We start from the raw sequence: 14,727 nt of genomic DNA, 5'->3' as shown, positions 1-14,727 counted from the left end.
CACAAGATCTGACGGTTTTATAAGCATCTGGCATTTCCCCTGCTGGCATTCATTCTCTCTCCTGCCACCCTGTGAAGAGGAGGCCTCCCCAGCCATGAGGAACTGTGAGTCAATTAAATCTCTCTCTCTCTCTCTTTTTTGTTTTTAAATAAATTACCCATTCTTGGATATTTCTTCATAGCAACATGATAACAAACTGATATAGTGACTGATTATTTTTATGGAATAATTGGCTTCACTATAATAACACCTTGGATGTAGACAGATGTTATGGGCTGAATATTTGTGTCTGCCTTCAGCCTTCTCCCTTCCTGGCAATGACCAGATTCGTATGTTGAAAATCTAACAGCCAGTGTGGCTGTATTTGAAGTAAGGAATTAATTAAGGCTAAATGAAGTTATAAAGGTGGCACCCTAATCCAACAGGATTAGTGTCCTTCTAAGAAAAAACACCAGAGAGCTTGCTTGATCTTGAACCTTCCTGCCTCCAGAAATGTGAGAAGATAAATCTCTGTTTAAACTGTCATCTGTGGTATTTTCTTATGACAACCCAAGTTGACTAATACAATAGATAAGGCCATTGTATGTGCATATATATATAGTTCTTATACCTGCCTGTTTATATATTAATGAAGATATATAGATCTTAGTAAATATTTATCACTGAAATGATTTATCATCAGTGATAATTGTTTTTTCAAATTTCCATTTTGTTAGCCATCATAATAAAAATAAATGAGATTTACCTAGCTAAATTGTTCTCACTATTTCTACTTCAAGATTCTGCCATTCTCTACCCTGTCATAATATTTAATAATGAAATACTTACAACTGCTAGCATGCATTGATTTTATATCTTCATATGGTTAAGCATAATATTCTCCATACTTAGAATACATCCTGCCTTTTGTAGAACTAGCAGACTTCTAATCTTTCAGTATTCAAATTATGTGTTATATTTACATTCTTTGTGAAGCCTCACCTTAATAGGCAGAATAATCCTCTTTCCTCTGAGCACCAGTGTATCTTGTACATAGTTTAATTAATGCATTTAGACAATATACATAAGGCATATAAAAGGAGAGGGCTGGGAAAATAAGATAATGTTAGAGTTAACACTAACATGGAATATTTGTGAGATACAATTATAAAGATATAATTAAGGAAGAAAATGTTCATAAAATACAGAATTTCTGGGTGATGCCCATTCATACTGGAAATGACATTGTCTTCTAATGATTAATCGACAGACCTTCCTAGGCCAACTAGACTGTGAGCTTCTTAGGGAATGGAACATGGTCTTTTAAAATCTTGATATCTTTTTGAATCTTGATACCTTATTCAGTGTCTTTCATAGAGTAGATGCTCGGTAAAATATATGTGATAAATAAACACGCCATCTTGTAAGTTATTACTCTAGAAATCATACATCTACTTAAAAGGGGAGATGATCCAGTTGTGACTTCTTTTATTCTATTTATTTATTGCTAGAATTCTTTTAGCTTATCCATCTGGCCAGGCAGATGTCCTCCTTTACCCCCAGTTACTTATTTCATATATGTAATTTCCAGAACTGTAAATCAATAGGAAAGCTGATATAGACAGAATATTATGAATGCTTATATTAAAATAAATCTCATAATCACTCATTTGGAATTACTTATATATCACTTTCTATCAAAAATAATTATTTATGTTGCATTTTTCTTAGGAGACATTTAATAATTAGTTTTTAAATGAACAGTAAAAAAGTATTTCAATACTTACATCTTTTGACTATAGTTCAATATTTGAACTATCTTATAGAGGTGTGATTAAATCAAATGACAAAAAATTCAATTAATTCCATTAAAGCATAGGTAATAAAAATATTATGTAACACATGGGTAATTTATACCTAATAGGTTAAATGGAGACCACCTTTCTTAAATCTATGATCCTATTAATTCATTTCATTTAATGAATTACCTATCAATAAGATAACTAAAATGCAAACTTCCATTAGGATTTACTCAGCCCTTTTTTGCTATGCTTAGTTTAATAAACAAACTGCATAAACTAAAGGGGCATGCTTTCATTTTTTTTTTCCTGCACAGATGAAGCTTTAAAATAAACTTTCCCACCTTCTGTTAAGCTTTCAGGAGGCATCTGTGCCTCTGTAACTAAGCAGCTAAGAGGCTAAGCCACATATTTTTCAGCTGCAAAGTCCAATATGGATTCCTCCACTGTCTCATTTCCTATGTGAGATAATGGCAGCCCTGGCAACTCTACTCTGATGATGGAGGATGGAGAAAGAGAGGTTTGTAGACAAGTCTAAGTCGGTCTTGGGCCAGACTATTGTTGGTTGTTCATGCATTTCCTGTAATGTATGATTTTGTGAGATGTTGGCCTACCAACAGGGAAAATCATTTTTCTCAGGAGGAAGTAACTTAAGAGAGGTTAGAGAATGAACGCTAACATGCAAAATCACAAATGAAGTGCTGAGGAGATCTCTATATAATAGCATAGAATTCTTATATTGTCACTATGTGTTCCTAAGAATAAACACAATGTTATAGAGAAATCACTAAAAAATTTGATGAAATTGAATAGAAAAATGACCTATGGAATGATGTTGATTAATTCAAAAACTGCTTCTTAGCTCAAGTATATCTTAACACAGGCAACAAAGGTTCAATTTAAGCAATTATTTCAACCACCATTTTTAGACAATTAATATTAAACACATCAATTGAATTTGCTCTTTAAGAAAGAACTACATGAATTGCTTGTGAAAAGTCAATTATTTTGTGAGGCATATACTTGGATCCTCATTTATCTGAATAGAAATGTAGATTTTCACATCCAGCACTAAGGCTACTTCAAGTGATATCTAGAGACTATTTTGGCCACTTGGTCCATTTAAACTGATATTAAGGCAAATACAGTATTTTTATGACATGACCACTTTCTTATCCATCTAGTCTTATAGCTGCTAACACTTGGAAAATAAATGAAGTATATTTTATTCCCAGGGCAGACCTCTCAGCAGTACCTCTCCAGAACACTAAATTATAGCAATAAACTGAAGACAAAATAAATTGTCTCATCTGTGTCCATTTTGTAAGACATTTTTCTTCATAGCAAGTTTTGATTAATGCACTGACTCTTTTGAGGAGCCATATATATTGAAGAAGGTAAGATCGGAAAGTAAAACAAGGCCAAAGTTTCAGCCCTGAAATGTCTCAATTTTTAAATAAGTTATGACTGATACTATAGTGTATGCTTTTGCTTTTTAACTATTTCATAATAAATATATTCATATTTTAGATGTGGTACTTACTGAGGGACCACACTTGTGTTGCATCATATTAAGGTACTAGAATTATGGAACCATCTCCTTAAATTATTTCAAGCACCTTTATTCATAAACCTGAATTTGTTTATTTTTATTTTTAACACATAGATATTCGGGAATGCAATTTTCAAATGGCAAAAATTTTAATTTGCACAGCTACATGTTACTTATCAAAAGGGTTGAAGTCAGCTCAGTTATATCATAACTCAGTTAACTGTCATAACTGTTGAGTGGTTGGCATATACTGTGCTTATTGTACTGTAATTGTGACAGCATTGGGGGATTATCATTTTAGCTTGCTCTTGCTAAATTGCTATGTATAAAATAGGGCCTTAAGGTTGCAAACCTTTTATTCCCTATATGCTAGGTTAGTGATCTTTACTGTAAGTATTATATCTTCAAATATCTGAACTTGTATATAATTCATCAGGAAGATATTTTATTATTTTTATCAAATAGTACCCCAATTTTGTAATGAAAAGCATGGTTCTTACCTCACAAGCATTCATTCTACAGGAAGCCAGATGAAGATGCCCATGGATTTAGTTTTGGCCTCTGGAAAAATGAGAAGTACAACAAATGCCTGATACAGGACAGACAAAATTTAACTGTTTTAAGGCTGTATTACAAACTTTTATGAATCCTCCAAATTTATGAATATACAACACAAATAATAAAGGCTTGAGAATGTTCTTAACCAAGGCCTCATACCCAGAAGGAAAGGAACAGATAGTTTCGTTTCTTCATGTACACTTTTTTCTTTATTTCCTTTTATGGGTTTTATAAACCTTATTCAAAGCATAAATCTGAGGAAATGTTAGAGCTGGCATTCTTCCGTGTAATTTGTGCAAAACTTTGATTTGCCCAGTTACAGCTTCTTAGATTTCTTGTTTTCTATCACTGGCAATGGCTTGCACACACACACACAATTTGTATCTCATTATAAGGCTTATTAGGTAAACTTGATAAATTGGAAACCAACACATCAAAATCAAAATTAGAAATGTACAGTTGACGAGCCTCAATGTAATAAGTTAATTGATTCTAAATCAAATTTCAGCAAGATTATAAATTACTATATCCAATGAGTTTTCCAGATAACTCATATACTTGAAACCATAATTATTCAATTTTTGAATATCAAAGATTTATTGTCATTTAAAAATAGACTACAACAATAACTATTCTCAACTTGTATGCCCAAAAACATGAAAATCTATTTTACTTAAGGAAAACAAAAAATTTTTTGTGTTAGCTAATGTTGAATAGTTTTGCTAACTTAAAACTTTTTAACTTGCAAAACTAAACATTTTAAAGGTAAATTGTGATATGTAAGCGTCTTTCTTTATGTAGGCTCCTAATTTCCTTGACCAAATGCAACTAAAGTTATCTCAGACACAGTCTATGCCAATACCAACTTATATGTGAGTACGGGTATATTACATATATACACACATACCCTCTATAGTTGTTTCTTTTTCCCTCATCTTAAGATCTTCTAATTTCTATAGTTTTAATACATACATCCTCTTCTGTACCTTTTTTTTTAGATTTTAAAAAAATATATCTTGGAAATAATTTTACATTCATATTTTATTCTTTTCATCAGCCGCACTGTGTTTCATTGTATTGTCACATCATTTCTTACATTAGAGTCCATATGTCATTAAGTATTGGTTTCTCTAGTCTTTCATTAATATGAAAATGCAGTAATGGGTATTTTTACTCATTTATTATAATGCATCTGACAGAGTAATTTTAATATAACTTCCTAAAAATGGAGTTGCAGTGTCAAAGAATGGGTACAATGTTATTATTGATCATCACTATCTAATTTCCTTCCAAAGAGTTTCCCACATCCCTCTTTTGTTGAAAAAAGCAAGAATGTCAAAGTCACACAATCCTGCTACACTGGTTTCAAATATTATCCCTTTCAATCGTACAGGGGGAAAATGTCCCCACATTATTATTATTTTGATTTACATTTCCTTAATTATGAGCAAGGTTGAGCATCTTTTCATAGACTTTTGCAGTGAATTGACTGTTCATACACTTTATTTTACATTGTTTGCCAGTAGTTTTATTGATTTTTCAAGAGCTTTCAATAGGTTGCAAAACTCCATCATGCTTTTTGTTAAATATAATACCTTTTGTAAAACATATGATAAACACATCCTTTGCTTAAAATATACATTACATACAGACATGAAATAACTTAAGTGGTCAAATTTATTAATAATTCTGTAATATTTTCAAGGTTTGGAATAACACTTAGAACTTTGTACTCACTTTTTTTTTTTTTTTTTTTTTTTTTGAGAGGGAGTTTTGCTCTGTCGCCCAGGCTGGAGTGCAGTGGTGCTATCCTGGCTCACTGCAAGCTCCGCCTCCTGAGTTCACGCAATTCTCCTGCCTCAGCCTCCCGAGTAGCTGGGACTACAGGCGCCCGCCGCTACGCCCGGCTAGTTTTTTGTATTTTTTAGTAGAGATGGGGTTTCACAGTGTTAGCCAGGATAGTATCGATCTCCTGACCTCGTGATCTGCCTGTCTCGGCCTCCCAAAGTGCTGGGATTACAGGCTTGTGCCACCGCGCCCGGCCCACAATTATTTTTTTAAATTAATCTTTTAAAAACATGTATAAGGTATTATATTTTTTACAGTTAAATCTTTGATTCTTCTGGAATTTACAAATGATAACATACATCTTCCTGTAATTTTTTATTAAGACTTATTAAACTTCTTGGATCTATAGATTGAAAATTTCCTTCAAAATCAGAAAACTTTGGCAATTGTTTTTCCATTCTTTTTTTCTGTGTTCTGTCCCCTCCCTCTTTTCCTAGTACTCCAATTGTATGATGTTAAAGTGCCTGATATTTTGTCACAGGTCATAGATGTTCTTCATTATTTTTCAGTCTTTTTTGTCTCTGTGCTCTCAGGAGCTCAGCTGCGCTGAAAGAAAGAGGTTGAGCTACCAGGTGCTACAGTAGGCAATTAAAGCAACAAGCCAAAAAATAAAAATAACAATAAGATTTTAAACACTAATGCAGTGGTACAAGCAAGGGTCCAAAACTGGAGAAAGCACTGCCCGTCTTCCCTGCCTCCCACTTCCGCCCAGGAACATATCTCTCTTCTGGGTCAGCATGTAGGTGAGGGTCATCTCACCATGGAGAGAGCCACAGACAGGAGGCTAGGGCAGTTCTTTGGACTCTGGGTGGCTTACGGGAAAGTGGGGGACAGGGCCAGGAGTAGAAAGTAAAGTTCTGGGTACTGATTTAGAGTGAAGGAAAAGCAACTTCAGGATTTCTCCTTTCTTCTCTGCCTAGCTTCTTTCCCCAGTAAGAGGGAACTTCTAAATTCTACTTGAGTCTTTTGAATAATACCTTCCATTTCTCTCACCATATTTATGTTTTCTTCTACTTTCTTAAACTCAGAAAACACAGAATAGCTACATAATGTGTAATAGCTGTTTAAATATCTGCCGGTCTATGTTTGACATTTCATCATCTCTGTCCTTTCATGGTTGGTTTCTCTCTCTCTTTTTTTTTTTTTTTTTTTGTGCCAGACAATCGTTTTATTGTTCACTGAAAAATGCAGGTCTGCAAAGAGTCAATTGCATTGTATATTGAATGCGAGGTCTGATATTACAAGTATATGTGACATAGTATAACATATAAAATATTAGGTATTTTACGTAGTGACAGTACCCACGTCTTCTAAAGACTAAAATGTAATAAAGTAAAAAGCCTCCTATTAAATGAGAAACAAACATTGCAATCATAACAAAATGCACTAAGCAAAGTACTTTAAAATTGTTTTGTGTGACGTCTATCTTGTCTACCTGGAGTTGGGAATGGTGGAGCCCAGAAAAAACTTAGCTAACAAAAACAGCCAACACCCTTAAGGAACTCTTCCCAGGAAGCAGGCTACTGATGCCCGTGACAGGCTGCCACCCTGTCTGGTGGCCCAGCCAGGCTTCAGGGCTGCCCAAGGGCCCACAATGAATGCTACTGCCTGTCTGGGGCTGGGCTGAGGTGAGTGGGAGGAGTACCTGGCAGGAAGAAGCTCCTGTCACAACTGCTTATTCTGCATCCACTCTATGGATATGAACACCTACTGTTTTTGGTGTGAATCTGCCAGTCTTTGCAAACATTGAAACGTGATTGGGAAGCAAATGTTAACACTGGGAACAAAAGCCATTTTCTATGCAGTCTGTGGATATAATCATTAATTCCTTTCAGCCATGTTTTCATCAAGATGTTCTAAAAGAGGCTCCTGCTATTATACTGCCAGCCAGGCAGGCCAGGATAAAGGTAACAAAACTTCTCCAGTTATATAACTACTAATTAAAATGAATTAAAAATAAATATAGCTTATACTAGAGAGCAACACAGTCTCTATTATTCACATGGTAATATATTCAATAACTGCAACAATATTCACAATTCTCCAGGTCAGCTTTAACTATATCCACATTTCCCTCCAAGCAGAAAATCCTGAATGGAAGGGAGTATATAACATCAATACCTCTGGTTCATCTCACTTATTATGACAGCTCAGAGAGCTCATTATAGATAACAAACGAAAAAAAAATAAAAAAGCATTTCAATATATACACAGCAACAGAGGAGGAGTAGGCCCTCCCTCTGGGCTTCCTTGGCATAAGGCAAACAAACCATGGCTATTTGCAAAAACAGTGTCTAAGCCTACTCTGGAAACGCTCATGTTTTAGGAGAAATCAGAATTACAAAGTTCCTTCATTCACAGGTAACAAAGGATTATTAAATAATTTCCTGAACTAAGACAACAGTCTCACCATCAAAGAAAATTTTCTCTTCCTCTGAGTTTTTATAAATGAGATTTTACAATATCCAGCTTTTTTAGTTAATATGAAACTATCAGCGTATAGAAAACATCCTCAAAGCTCAAGATGAGTAAAGCTAATATTCTCAGATTTTCCACACTCTACAGATCAACAAATATTTTATCAGAATATCCATTTAACAGAGTTTTAAGTCCATAATAACCAACTATGTATTTTTCTTATTCAAAGAACACCATGTTAAGAATAATTCCAGTTTGATGAGTATCTTATTCCCCTTGATGTTGCACAGTAAATGTCACTGTTCAGTCTTTATATCCTTGACTCTTCCAGTCAAAGGAAAATCTTATATAAAGCTGGAAAACTGCAAACTCCAGCGGAAGCTCTGGTGTTAGTGCTGAAGTAAACTTTAGGGGAATAACCACAATCGCCTATCAGACTGTTTACAGAATTGCTGGAAGCCCTACTCTTCTTTTATCTCTGTAATCTCTATTTTATCTCTAAACATTCTAATATTTTAAACATGGGAGTTCACTGATATCGAAAAAGGTCTAGTTCATGAGTAAGGTTTTGGTCTCTGGAATGATGTGTGGCTAGCCCAAAATACTGGCCACGTGTGTTTTAGGCATGTTCATTTTTCTTCCCACCACAATCTGTCAAACCCACCCATCTGTCCTGCCACTGTCACTCCCCTAGCCCCTCAGCATTGCTGCTCCTCTCTTTTGAATGTTCTACTGCATGTATGGTATTCACTGAGACATCACTTTAATGTACAGGTCATTTGCATTTCATGCTACCAGCTCCCCAAAAGACATCAACTGGGAACAATTTCTAATAGTAAAGGCACAACTTGCTGGCATTTTCCCTTTATAAAGGAAATCAAAGGGGCTGTCTGGAAGCTGAAAGAACACGTTGGGTATTCCGGTAAAGGGAATGCTGTATCTGCTACCAAAACCCAGAGACATTGACTAGATCTAAAGATCATACGGATTGTGCAACAGTGTGAGATTTGGCAGTTTAAGATCTATTTCCAATTTTACATTAATCCATTTAGGTGAAAGTGTTAATATCACAGGAGCAAATGAAAGTGTCAACAACACCCTTTTGGCTCATTTTCTCGTGCTTCTGCTTATACTTCCACTAGCTCCAATGAAGCCTGTCCCAGGACACATCACTCAGCAACCTGCGAAGCTGCTCAGAGATAAAACAATACACTTCACCTCATCTAGCCCAGCAATTTGCACCCAGGTGGTGAACGCTGCAGCCAAACAGCCTTAGGGCAGAGTCCATGGAAGGCTTTAAACAGGGGAACGACTTACAGACATTGCATAAAAATTCTTGATTTTAGAATACCTTCCCCAGGAAGTCGGAAACAATCATTTTTTGTTAATAAAATGTAATCTATACCCAAAAACAACGTAATGCCTCAGAAAGCAAAACCTGGAATGGAAGAACTTCAGAAAAATACGGCTTAATCAGTATGGAAGAACTTCAGAAAAATACAGCTTAATCAGTGTCTTACTTTGGCTAAATTACCATAGTCGGTCAGTGTAATTTATGATTGAATTTAGAAGCCCAGCCTACCGTGCTCTAAGATGGTGCTAGTGAAGTACACGAAAATAGTTAACAGAGGCGACAGCCCTTTAGCCTTTAGTGACTTCAGAACTTACAAAGATAAAAGCTAACCGGGATTTGACATTCCGACACTTACTTGCTCAGCACAAGTCGGGTTAGGAGACAAACATCAGACTGTCATTCACTTGTCGTATTCTCAGGGAGCTCCTATTTGAATACCAAACCAGTGGTTCTCTGCCTGGCTGCACATCAGAATCACCTGGGAGGCTTTTAAAACTCGCTGTGTGCCCAGGCCAATTAACTCTGGAAGGTGGAGCCCATAATCAGTAGGCTTTACATTGCCCCAGGTGATTCTCGTTCATCCAGGACACACATCACTGAGGCATCCCTTTTGGAGAGCGGTTGCGTGAAAGCCAAGTGAATGGAACTCGTATCTGGATAGTTTTGTTTTTTCTCAATTCCACCAGAAAAAGGGACTTTTAGAAAAAGGCACAGTTGTGCTTCCTCTAAAGATGTAGTCTGCAGTTTGGGAAGTACTGGTTCCCAGAGGTTATCTGGAGCGCTGGTTGTAAAGAAGAAAGTCCTTGTCTTGGCAGATTAGGCAGAGTTTCAGATTTCGGCAGCTGCCTTCAGCAAAAAAAGAATACCCAGATGCCTATGAGCACCAGAATTACAAATGCCGACACCAGGTTTATTCCATAATGAAGACTTGCGCAGGTGTGGGCTGACACCAGCAGATGGGTCAGGAAAACTATAAGAAGGATGTACCACTTTTTCTTCTCACAGCTATCAAAAAATACAATGCCCCTGAACACGTGCAGCAAGATGATGACTCAGCGCGCAACGGCTCGGTGGCGATGGTGAAGACGTAGGGGGCGAGCGCAGGCCCGAAGGCAGTGAAGGCGCAGCCCGAGAACACTGCCGCCGTCATGGAGACCGCGGAAGCCGACCCGGGGGCCCCTAGAAGACGCCAGATGCTCCGGTTGGTTTCTATTACTAATTTCTCTCCTAATTATGGAATGTATTTTCTTGCTTCTTTACCTATCTGGTAATTTTTTATTGGAAGCCAGATATTGTTATTTTTACATGGTTAATTGCTGCATTTTGTTGTATTTCTTAAGATAGTTTTGGGTTTTGTTTTGGTAGGCATTTGATTAAAATAGGTGAAAAGCTTTCGAGGCTTGCTTTAAACCTTTGGAGGGCAGGTCCAGAGCAGCCATTATTCTAGGGTTAATTTGGCCCCACTCCTAACGTGATGCCCTGCTGAAGATTCTACCCAATGCCCATGTATTAGAAGGTCTTTCTACCATGGAGCACAAACTATGACTAGGTCTGTGTGGGCACATTAGTATTTAGCCGAATATTCAGAAAGACCTCTGCAAATATTCAGAGCTCTTTAGCAATAATTTCCCCTCAGTACTGTACCCTGTAAAATCCAGCTCTATTAGCCTCCCTGAACTCTGATTTGTCTCCTTAATTCAGGGAAACTGCAACCACCTGTTTAAATTTTTTCTTCCCTGCACTGGAGCCTAGATACTGACTTTAGGCAGAAAGCTGGTGAAATTACAAGGCTCATTTTATTTCCCTTACTGTGGGAATCACATTCCTGTGTATTGCTTGTTGTCCAGGCAGTTAAACTATTTCATATATTTTGTCTGGTTTTCTAGTTATTTGAAGTGTTTATTAGTTTCTATTGCTGTGCAACATGTTACCACAAAGTTAGTAGCTTGAAACAACACATACATGTATTATCTCACAGTTTCCATGGGCCAAGAGTCCAGGTATGGCATAATAGGGTTCTGTGGTCAAGGTCTCCCATGCTTGAAGTCAAGGTGTTGGGCAGAACTGAGTTCTCTTCTGGAACTGGGTGTCTTCTTCCAAGCTCATGTTGTTGTTGATGGAATTCAATTCCTTGCAGCTGTAGGGCTGAGAGCCCTATTTTCTTCCATCTCTCATCCAAGGGCTGCTTTCAGCTCCTAGAAGTCACCTGCAGTTCCTTGCTATGAGTTCCTCTTGCAACATTACTTCTCGGGCAACTTTATAAAGTCAAGTCCAGCCATGACAATCTCCTTTTTGATTGACTCAGACTCAATTGACTTAGAAACTTAACTCTATCTGTAAAATCCCTTTATCTTTCCCATGCTCTATTCAGTTGAAGCAGATCACAGGTCCAGTATGGACTCAAGGGGAGGAAAATAACATGATTTATTGGTAGTAAACCTAGGGTGTGTCCATCACAAGACAACAGAGTAACTCTGGTCTTTATTACTTCCTTTTAGTCAAAAGTAGAATCTTCCTTTCTAATTTTAATTGTTTCATCTTTTTTAAATTGTACCTGCAAGTAAAGCCATAAAAATATTAAATAAATATTACACATTCTTCTCTTGTTGCCAATTGTAAGAAAAATGTTTCCAATATTTTAATCACTAAATATTTGCAATTATGTATTAAGAAATTATAGATTTACAAGTTAGGAAGAATGCAAATCATGTTGAATGTTAGGAAATGTCCTTGCATATTATGAATTTTCTCATTTGGCCTATTAGTAAATTGAATTGTTAACACTGACCCACATTTGCATCTCAACAATTAACCTTCGCTTGATTATGTTCCATATGATTTTTGTTTCTGGTATTTTAATTAGCATTGTTTTCATTAACATATATAAATGAAATTACCCTAGTTTTTGTTTTATTCTATTTTTGTGATGTTTATATAATATATATTTCATTAAAATAATCTGGAAGTTTTTCTTCTTTTTATGCTTTGGGATGGTTTAAACAGCCTAGGAATTTTTTTCCTTTAATATTTTATACAATTCATCATGCCTGGCATTTTGAGGGAAATTGCAATTATTTGATTATGTTCTCAATTCCTTTTGTAATAACCAGTTTGGTTAGAATTTCTAACTCTTCTGAAGTTAGTTTTAATATTTTGCTAGAAAATCATTCTATGTGCTTTCAAATATATTTTTATAGATTTTAGAAACCAAGCTTTTGTAGTTCAATTTCCACAGAACTGTCTCCCATTTTCTATCTTATTTTGTGTATTTTTTGTTTATTTTTTGTTTTATAATCCTTCTTTTACTTTATTCACATAGGTTTAATCCTAATTTTTTCTTTTTTTTTTTTTTTCTTTTTTTTTTTTTTGACGGAGTCTCGCTCTTCGCCCATTCGCGAAACTGCAAGCTCCGCCTCCCGGGTTCCCGCCAACTTCCCGAGTTTTAATTTTTTTGTTTATTTTTAGTGGAGAGTTCATTGTGTTAGCCAGGATGGTCTCGATCTCCTGACCTCGTGATCCGCCCGTCTCGGCCTCCCAAAGTGCTGGGATTACATTTTTTCTTTTTTTCATTATTATTTTTTATTATACTTTAAGTTCTAGGGTACATGTGCACAACGTACAGGTTGGTTACATATGTATACATGTGCCATGTTGGTGTGCTGCACCCATTAACTCGTCATTTACATTAGGTGTATATCCTAACGCTATCCCTTCCCCCACCCCCCAACAGGCCCTGGTGTGTGATGTTCCCCTTCCTGTGTCCAAGTGTTCTCTTTGTTCAATTCCCACCTATGAGTGAGAACATGCAGTGTTTGGTTTTTTGTTCTTGGGATAGTTTGCTGAGAATGATGGTTTCCAGCTGCATCCATGTCCCTACAAAGGACATGAACTCATCCTTTTTTATGGCTGCATAGTATTCCATGGTGTATATGTGCCACATTTTCTTAATCCAGTCTGTCACTGATGGACATTTGGGTTGATTCCAAGTCTTTGCTATTGTGAATAGTGCCGCAATAAACATACGTGTGCATGTGTCTTTATAGCAGCATGATTTATAATCCTTTGGGTATATACCCAGTAATGGGATGGCTGGGTCAAATGGTATTCCTAGTTCTATAATAATCTAATTTTTCATCTTTACTGATGCCATCCTTTTCTTACTTTAAGCAAAGTTCACTTTATTTTCTTTCTTGAGTGGAATATTTACTTAATTTATCTAGTATTTTTTCATAACTGACATTTAGCCTATATCTTTTCTTCTACTCTCTACTTTTACTGTATCACTATATCTCATATATATATTTTATATATGCAGGGTTTTATTTTTTTCTAAATTTGTGATTTTAGATGTTATTGCCTCTTTGACATAATGACTATTATGGAGATAGTTATTATTACTATTACTATTTTAATGTTAAAAGGGCAGAAATTTTGTTAGTTTTTATGGTTTCTTTTTTAAATTCCTAGTTTCATATCTAATGTGATAAAAGATGTTATCTTTACAATTTGTAGGTCTTCTAATATTGATGTTCATATTATGTACAAATACAGGATCAATGTATATAAATGTTCTATGAGCTCTTGCAGACAGACATTTTTATGCATGCAAAGTTCTTTCACTCAAGTTTAGTTTTCGAAAACTACAAATATGTTCAATGTGATGCATAGAAGTTTGTAAATATAGATTTTTGATATATGTAAGTTCAGGAACTATGGTCCACTATTCTTTGTTTAGACCTTGATGTAGCCTATATTATACACTCAAAAACAGTACAAGTTCACAATCCCTTATCCGCAACATTAATATTCAAAGGAGGTCTGAAAACTGAGACTGTTTTCTTTATTCATCCAACTGCAAACCTTGACCAGAAGAAAAGGGAGAAAGACTGTTTAGTTTTTATTTATATTACTTACTTTAAATCTTAATGTTTCACTGAAGAAATGTTAACATGCTTGATTATGGAATGTTGCTCCAGGCCCCTTTGAGGTATTAGGCAATACTAGGTATAATCAATATTCTATCTTTTCAAAATCCAAACTATATTATGTTCTAAAATACATCTGGCCCCCAGCATATTTGATAAGAGATTGTGTACTGTTTTCACTTTTGTCCAGACATTTCTTCTTAGAACAAATGCATATGATATTTTGACTTGTTATCTTTAATAGCAATAAGACTAAGTTATAATCTTACTTAGTCTATTAGTGTTTTTTTTATT

General features: G+C 35.6%; 1 long non-coding RNA gene across 1 annotated transcript in view; it reads right to left on the bottom strand.

Moving 5' to 3' along the window:
- The window catches only part of LOC126949904 (uncharacterized), a 109,024-nt gene extending 99,080 nt beyond the window's left edge, over positions 1-9,944 (bottom strand). The window contains exons 1-2 of the long non-coding RNA XR_007723993.1: positions 9,864-9,944; positions 3,831-3,891 (exon numbers count right to left, since the gene is read on the bottom strand). This is a non-coding gene — a long non-coding RNA (uncharacterized LOC126949904). The remainder of the gene's footprint in view (positions 1-3,830; positions 3,892-9,863) is intronic.
- Between the last annotated feature and the right edge of the window lie 4,783 nt (positions 9,945-14,727).

This window comes from Macaca thibetana, chromosome 3 (assembly GCF_024542745.1).
Source record: "Macaca thibetana thibetana isolate TM-01 chromosome 3, ASM2454274v1, whole genome shotgun sequence".
NCBI lineage: Eukaryota > Metazoa > Chordata > Mammalia > Primates > Cercopithecidae > Macaca > Macaca thibetana.
The sequence above is the reverse complement of the archived record's forward strand: the minus strand, read 5'-3'. Positions and strand labels throughout refer to the sequence as shown.